Source organism: Dendrobates tinctorius, unplaced genomic scaffold (assembly GCF_039654945.1).
Source record: "Dendrobates tinctorius isolate UK_male_01 unplaced genomic scaffold, ASM3965494v1 ptg000063l, whole genome shotgun sequence".
Lineage (NCBI taxonomy): Eukaryota > Metazoa > Chordata > Amphibia > Anura > Dendrobatidae > Dendrobates > Dendrobates tinctorius.
In genome coordinates this window covers 12,485,936-12,493,660 of record NW_027361731.1, presented here as the reverse complement: position 1 = coordinate 12,493,660, position 7,725 = coordinate 12,485,936, and the positions used below count along the sequence as shown (strand labels likewise).

Here is a 7,725-nt window from a genome sequence, read left to right as displayed (position 1 = left end):
TGAACGCACCCTTGCCTTGACTTGGGGCACAGAGGGATTGCTCTTGGCAACAGTTGACACACTTTGCACTCTGCTCAAACCAGTAGCCCTTGGTGCCTTTGTTGGTGCTATGTATCCACCTTCTTCCTCTGTGCTGCTGTGCTGGCTATGCGTGCCAATGGTCCAGGTCGGATCGGTGGTCTCATCATCGACCACCTCGTCATCCACGTCATCCTCCTTCTGTGTTGATATTGGTGACTGGCCAGATGGCAACTGTGTGTCATCACCATCAGCCTCCACCTCTTCACCCGGTATATCACGTGGATGAAAGTGGCTTTCATCTGGCCGTGGGGTTTCAAATATTTGGCCTTCAGCAACAGACGATACCCCCTCATGTTCCTCTTCAATGTCACGCAGTGAGAGGCCAGAAGCTACAAAAGGAAATGGATCAAACAGACCCTCGGAGTGACCAAGGTTGGGGTCAACTGTTTCCTGTGACTCCTGACCGGGTGATGAACTAGGAACAGGTTGAGAAAAGGATGACCCAGCGTTCTCTTTATGGACAGTAGACTGTTTTGTCATGGACGATTGGGTGCTGATAGAACATTTCGTTGAGGCCGTATCAGCCATCCAAGACAGTATCTGCTCTTGTTCTTCTGGCTTCCAGACCCATTTATGTTCCAGACCGGGAAATTTCACCAGGAACCTAGATGCATCAACCTTCTTCGGTCTCCCAGACTCTGTGCCTTGTTGGGCACCAATGATAACCCCCATCCACGTCCCTGTCCCTTCACAACAGCCTTTTTAGGAATTTTGGATTTTTCTGCCATAGTTTCAGATGTTCAGATGCAGATATTGGGGAACAAGGAGCAGTTAGGGCTTTGTGGAAGGTAGCACTACAGCCTAGTACTGCTTTGTGTTTTACAAACAACACCACAGCAGCACAAAAATATTGCCCTTAGGTTTAAGGCGAGATTACACACCCCAGTCACCACACAAGACAGCGGTGCTGCCACTAAAAAATTGCCCTGAGGTTTAAGGTTAGATTATGCACCCCAGTCACTACACAAGACAGCGGTGCTGGCGGCGTGTCAGTTGTGCAGTACCGTGCGTGCGTCTTATTCGTTGTGAACACAGCACCGAAACAGCACAAAAAAACTGCCCTGTAGGGGTAAATGAGACCCCAAAAATAGCTGGGAAAACCATCACTACTCAGTCCCTGACCTTATACTTTCAGCTCTGAAAAGAGCTTTTGGGTTTTACAGAGGATTTCTGGATGATTTGCACAAACAAACACAACTCTCCCTAGCAGCTGCTCACACTCCCTACACTAGCTGTATTCTGCATGCAATGTGCAGAAAATGGTGGCAGCAGGGCTTAGATAGAGCCAGGCTGTAACTCATAGGCTATGACTCCTGTATAACGTTGGGCGGGCAGCCAGCCAATCATAGTAATGCCGCCCACAACCAAGAAAGCTGAGCCATTACTGTGATTGGCAAACGCTGGGCGGGAGATCCGAGTAGTGCGAAGCGAGTAGTGAAATACTCGCTATGTTCCGAGTACCGCGAGAACTTCCCTACTCGCCGAGTACCGAATACCCACGATTATGCGCGCTCATCCCTAGTTGCAACTCCATCAGGTGAACATTATACTCCCCTAGTTTCATTATATCTTGTTATCGGTTAAGACCCTTGTTTTTCCCCAGTATCTCGACTACAAGAAATCTCTGTAACACTTTCAGGTTACTTGGTTTAAACCAATCAAGGACTGTTTGGACATTAACGGGTCCATCTGAAACCCGAATGCAGAAGCCAAATGTCCTGAGAACTGGAGATGCTGTACCTCAAATTGACATTTCTCCAGGTTAGCAAATAACTAGTTGTCATGTAGAACCTGGAGAACCTGTCTGACATTATCACCATGCTCCTCCATAGTACGTGAGTATCTTAATATGTTGTCCAGGTCAATTACCATAAATCTACTCACCAGTGAGAAAAAAATACAATTTATGAAATTTTCAAAGACTGCCGGAGCACTGGTTATCCCGAATGGCATCACCAACTTTTACATATGACCATTTACCTCCAGATAATTGGTTAAACAGGTCAGGTATAAGGGGTAAAGGATAGGGACTGTGAGCCGTGATTTTATCAAGCTCTTTAAAATCCAAGATCAGACGCAGCCCTCCATCCTTTTAACAAAAAACCCCTCGGTGACTGTAGAGGTGAATGGCTGACTATGAGCCTCAGCCGGACTCTGGAAGGGGTTAAATAAACGAGATTTCGGCATTTTCGCTCCTGGTATGGAGTCGATAGCACAATCATATGCCGCCATATAGTAGACGTCCGGTAACTGGTGATAATTCCCTCATGTGTGGGGTCTATTTCCCTCCAGAGAAATCACACGTTACATTCCACACACAACACTGTGTAGAAAAGGCGGCGCGGGGGAATTGTGCCAGTAGTAGTGATGGGTAGTTTGTGAGTGAGTAGCTCAAAATGAACTAATCTTCAGAGTGAACCGGTTCATCTAGTTCACCATCCTGACAGAGATTAGTTCATTATGAACTAAACAGCAAGTGGGAGGAGCCAGAGTGACCCCTCCTCCAGCTCCAGGACGCTCCCGTCTCTGTCTCACACTTGCTCTTTATAGCTCCTGAGGCTGGAAAAGAAGGTAGTAAAACACTATACCACACATCAGATACAAATATAATAGTAATAGTAATACAAACTGAAATTGCACAGTAGACAGACACAGCTCATATGTGTGTATGAGAGAGAGAGTGTTTCTGTGTGTGGTTGTGAGAAGATCGGCCTCCTGTAGAAGATCAGTCTTGCTAAAATCTTTACCACTGGCTCCTGTCCTGTTCTCACAATGGTGGATGCTGAACTGCTTCTCCTCATACACAGTCATTAGGAGTCAGTACTCTACACTACCACAGGGGGCGCTGCTGGGCTCAGTGAGATGCATCAGATTGAACTAGGCTGTTCGGACTCATTCTCAATAGAACATTTAGTTCACCGGTCACATGATGCATTTCCTATCCGCTCCTCACAGGACAGGGTGGAGAATGATCAGGCTGGCTTATAGGAAGATGGTCTTTGCCCCATAGCCACCAATGAAAATGTTTTCAAATCAACTGGAGAATGATGAAAGTTATACATTAAAAAAAAGAGTAATAAGCTTTCCAGTCCTTCTCCGCTGCTGTGTGCCGGAAGCCGTGTGATCTTCCCCATCTGACACCGAGCTCCTGGCAGCCTGACATTCTTGAATAGCTAAAAAAGAAAAAAAAAGAAATTACTACCGTGAAGAAATAACTTCTGAATTTTTGTCTCCAGACTGCGTCCCCCTTTACCAGGAGTTTGTTATATAATGATCAGATGGATTAACTAGAACTCATCCTTGGAGCCGCAGCTTCTGTGTGACGGACTAGAACTGATCAATCTCTTCTCAGCAGAATCCAGAGAAATACTGAACGAAAGGAACTAGTCACCAAAATGAACTAGATTGCCCATCACTAGCCACTAGTGAAGGGGAATAATGGCGGGAAGGTCACTGACTGAGGAGAAGTCTCCATGTAGCATCTGCACTCCGGAGATCATGTGACCCCTGACTCCTCCCCTCCTGTGACCTCATCACAGGTCCTGTGGGCACAGAGCAGCCATATATGTGGAGTGCGGCTCTGCGGGTGGAGGTAGGTGCTGGAGGCTCCATTATTCTCTATGTGGAGTGCGGCTCTGCGGGTGGAGGTAGGTGCTGGAGATTCCCCATTACTGGCCGCATGGAATATTGACCCTTTCAGCACGGAGACTCTTTTGAGGTTTTTGTTGCCACTTTATAAGAATCACTAGCTGAAGAGCCCGGCGTTGCCCGGGCATAGTAATTAACTGTGGTTAGTTATAGCAAATTATAATGATTATCCTCCATCCCATAGTCCAGTGTCCATATACCCATCACACATATTCTCCATCCCAGTAGCGTAGCTACCAGGGGGCAGAGGGTGCAGTTGCCCCGGGCCCTTACTCTGTGGGGGCCCACCCAGAGCTACTGCCACTGGGTGTACCACCTGAGTTGTAATCAGGGTTACCGGTTATGGGCCCACTCAGATTTTTTGTCCTCTGAGCTGAACCCCTAGCTATGCCTCTGCTCCATCCCATAGTCCTGTGCCGATATACCCATCACACATCCTCCATCCTATAGTCCAGTGTTCATATATCAACATACATATCCTTCATCTCATAGTCCCGTGCCCATATACCCATCATACATATCATCCATCCCATAGTCCCGTGCCCATATACCCATCACACATCCTCCATCCCATAATCCATTGTCCATATACTATCATACATATCCTCTATCCCATAGTCCCGTGCCCATATACTCATGATACATATCCTCCATCCCATAGTCCTGTGCCCATATACCCATCATACACATCCTCCATCCCTTAGTCCCGTGCCCATATACCCATCATACACATCCTCCATCCCATAGTCCCTTGCCCATATATCCATCACACATCCTCCATCCCATAGTCTGGTGTCCATATACCGTCATACATATCCTCCATCCCATAGTCCAGTGCCCATAAACCCATCATACATATCCTCCACCCCATAGTCCCATGCCCATATAACCATCACACATCCTCCATCCCATAGTCTAGTCTCCATATACCGTCATACATATCCTCCATCCCATAGTCCTGTGCCCATAAACCCATCATACATTTCCTCCATCCCATAGTCCCATGCCCATATTGCCCATATACCCATCATACATATCTCCCATCCCATAGTGCCTTACCCATCATACATTTCCTCCATCCCATACTCCAGTGCCCATATACCCATCATTCATCCACCATCCCATAGTCCCGTGCCCATATACCCATCACACATCCTCCATCCCATAGTCCAGTACCCATATACCCATCATACATATCTTCCATCCCATAGTCCCATGCCCATATACCCATCACACATCCTCCATCCCATAGTCCAGTGTTCATATATCAACATACATATCCTTCATCTCATAGTCCAGTGCCCATATACCCATCATACATCCTCCATCCCATAATCCATTGTCCATATACTATCATACATATCCTCCATCCCATTGTCCCGTGCCCATATACTCATGATACATATCCTCCATTCCATAGTCCAGTGCCCATATACTCATCACACATCCTCCATCCCATAGTCCCAATCTGGGTGGCGCTGAGCAGGGAGTTCCTGGAGATGTGCTGTTATGTAACCTTGCAGTGATGCTCTGTGTGTGGCCGCTGATGATGCGATTTTCTCCTCCGGTAACAGTACAGTGCGGCAATAATAGAGGAGGGGGTGATTCATTTCTGTTATGTGCGCTCTGCTCTTTTTTGGGGGGCAGACAATGGCTGGGAGCTTATGTTCCCGGGGATGCTAGATTTCTCCCACCCGGTCAGTGTCTGCTGAGGTGCTGTGGAGTGGGAAAACTGTTGCTCATAGCAACCAATCACAGCTCAGCTTCTTTTAAACAGCTCTGGTGAAATGAAAGATGCTTAGAGATTGGGTGGGGCTATGTGGAGTGGGCGTGGCTTATACACACAAATACACTAATTTTATATATATATATATATATATACAGTAGATAAGATAGGTAGATACAGGGCAGCACGGTGGCTCAGTGGATAGCGCTGGAGTCCTGGGTTCGAATCCCACCAAGGACAACATCTGCAAGGAGTTTGTATGTTCTCCCCATGTTTGCGTGGGTTTCCTCTGGGTACTCCAGTTTCCTCCCACATTTCAAAGACATACTGATAGGGAATTTAGATTGTGAGCCCCATCTGGGACAGTGATGATAATGTGTGCAAACTGTAAAGTGCTGCGGAATATGTTAGCGCTATATAAAAATAAAGATTATTATTATTAATACGTTTTTGTTCGTTCTGTAATAGACGCATACTACCCAACTATGGAAGACAGGAAGTGAAGAAACTGATTGCTCTCATAATACAGGGCCCCTTTCTTGGCCCCCACACAGTGTAATGCCCCCATTATGCCCCTGTATGCAGGTTTTGCTGCCACAAACAGCTGCCTCGGGCACTTTTCCATGGCCTGGTACTGCAGATTCTTATCTGTTACCCCATTCCTTTGCTTGGCACCAAATCTGTTCTGCCTTTGGGGCTATGGTCTTTATAATATCAGGAAACTGCGTCATCACGGTCACCTGACCTGGTGTACCACTCTCCTCTTCCCATTGATTCCACAGGGTCCCGTGTGGACGGCATATGGCAGTCTTTTTGTACAAATGTAAGACAACCCTGAGGATTCTTTTTAATGACACACCTTTTTACTCCCCTTGTGCAGTATATATGATGCCCCTCACAAAGTAAAATGTTTCGATAGTACTGGCATCTCTCACACAAAAGATATTTCCACACTACCGCCATACCCCCACACACAGTATAATCTTCTCACAGTACCGCCATTCCCCACACACAGTATAATCTTCTCATAGTATCGCCATACCCCCACACATATAGTATAATTGCTACGGTTGTGCTATGATGAGGAGAGAACACTAGAACAGCCCGAAAGTGGACCCTCTGGGTCACGGCTCCAGAGCCCCTGTGGGCGAGCTGACGAGGTGGAGCCACCCCCTATACAGGGAGTGTTAGGGGCATGCTCACAAGGGATGAAACAGTGACAGCCGGAGCCAAAGGGCCGACTGGGTAGGCACCAGGGAGACTGAGGTGGACAGTCCAAGTTGCGGCAGAAGAGGGGGTTACAGAGACCATGGAGCGAGACAGACAAAGGGACTTGGAGCACTTGGGGCTGGCGGAGACTGGAGGCTGCAAGAGAGAGAGATGCTAACACAGCAGACTAGTACCTAAGGTAGGACAAACAAAGAAACCCGTAGGCAGGAGGCACTCAGACAGGCTACCAGAGATGGTAGCACGGAGGGACACACAAGAACCGAGACAGGGACACAGAGTTCAGGCAGGAGGAGGGCACAGAGGCTACCAGTGGTAGCACGGGCAGAGAAATCAAGGTAGCGATACAGGGCCTGAAGAATGGGCGAGCGCTGGCCAAACGGACAGCGTCACCGCATAGGATAAACAGGCGTCTTACCTGGGAAGACGCAGGGAAGAACTAGATGGTGGGCACCGCCATGTTGGGGGCGGAGCCACCGCGTCACAGGTTCCAGCAGTCAGAGCGCCGGGGGGGAACGTCGGGCGCAGGACCGACGCCGGGGAGGCCGGATGTCAGGAGCAGGGACGCGGCGTGGAGCGGGAGCGCGCCAGGAGGTGCGCACGGGATCGCGCAGGTAAGTAACGGCGCCGGTGGGGGGCGTGACAGTACCCCCCCTCTACTCCCCCCCTTCCTAATGCTGTTGAGGAATCGTTTCATGATAAGAGGAGCCTCAATGTTTTCTTGAGGCTCCCAGGACCTCTCCTCAGGACCGAAACCTCTCCAATCGACCAAAAACAAGGTTCTTCCCCTGACAGTTTTCATGGCGAGTACATCTTTAAATTCAAAGGTATTATCAGAACTGCTAGGTTGGGGATTTTGAGAAGAGGCCGAGTGGAAGCAGTTAAATACCGCAGGTTTGAGGAGCGACACATGAAAACCATTGGGAATTCTTAGCGAGGCGGGCAATTTCAACTTGTAGGCCACGTAATTGATACGCTTTAAGATTTCAAAGGGGCCAATGTAACGTGGGCCCAACTTATAGGAGGGAACCTTTAGCCTGATA

The 7,725-nt window shown here is 48.2% G+C and overlaps 1 long non-coding RNA gene across 1 annotated transcript; it reads right to left on the bottom strand.

Moving 5' to 3' along the window:
- Positions 1 to 1,875: 1,875 nt before the first annotated feature.
- Positions 1,876 to 3,622, bottom strand: LOC141094393 (uncharacterized). The gene is made up of 2 exons (XR_012233060.1): positions 3,335 to 3,622; positions 1,876 to 3,254 (listed from the first exon to the last, which is right to left on the bottom strand). It is a non-coding gene; the product is annotated as an uncharacterized lncRNA (long non-coding RNA).
- Positions 3,623 to 7,725: the final 4,103 nt, after the last annotated feature.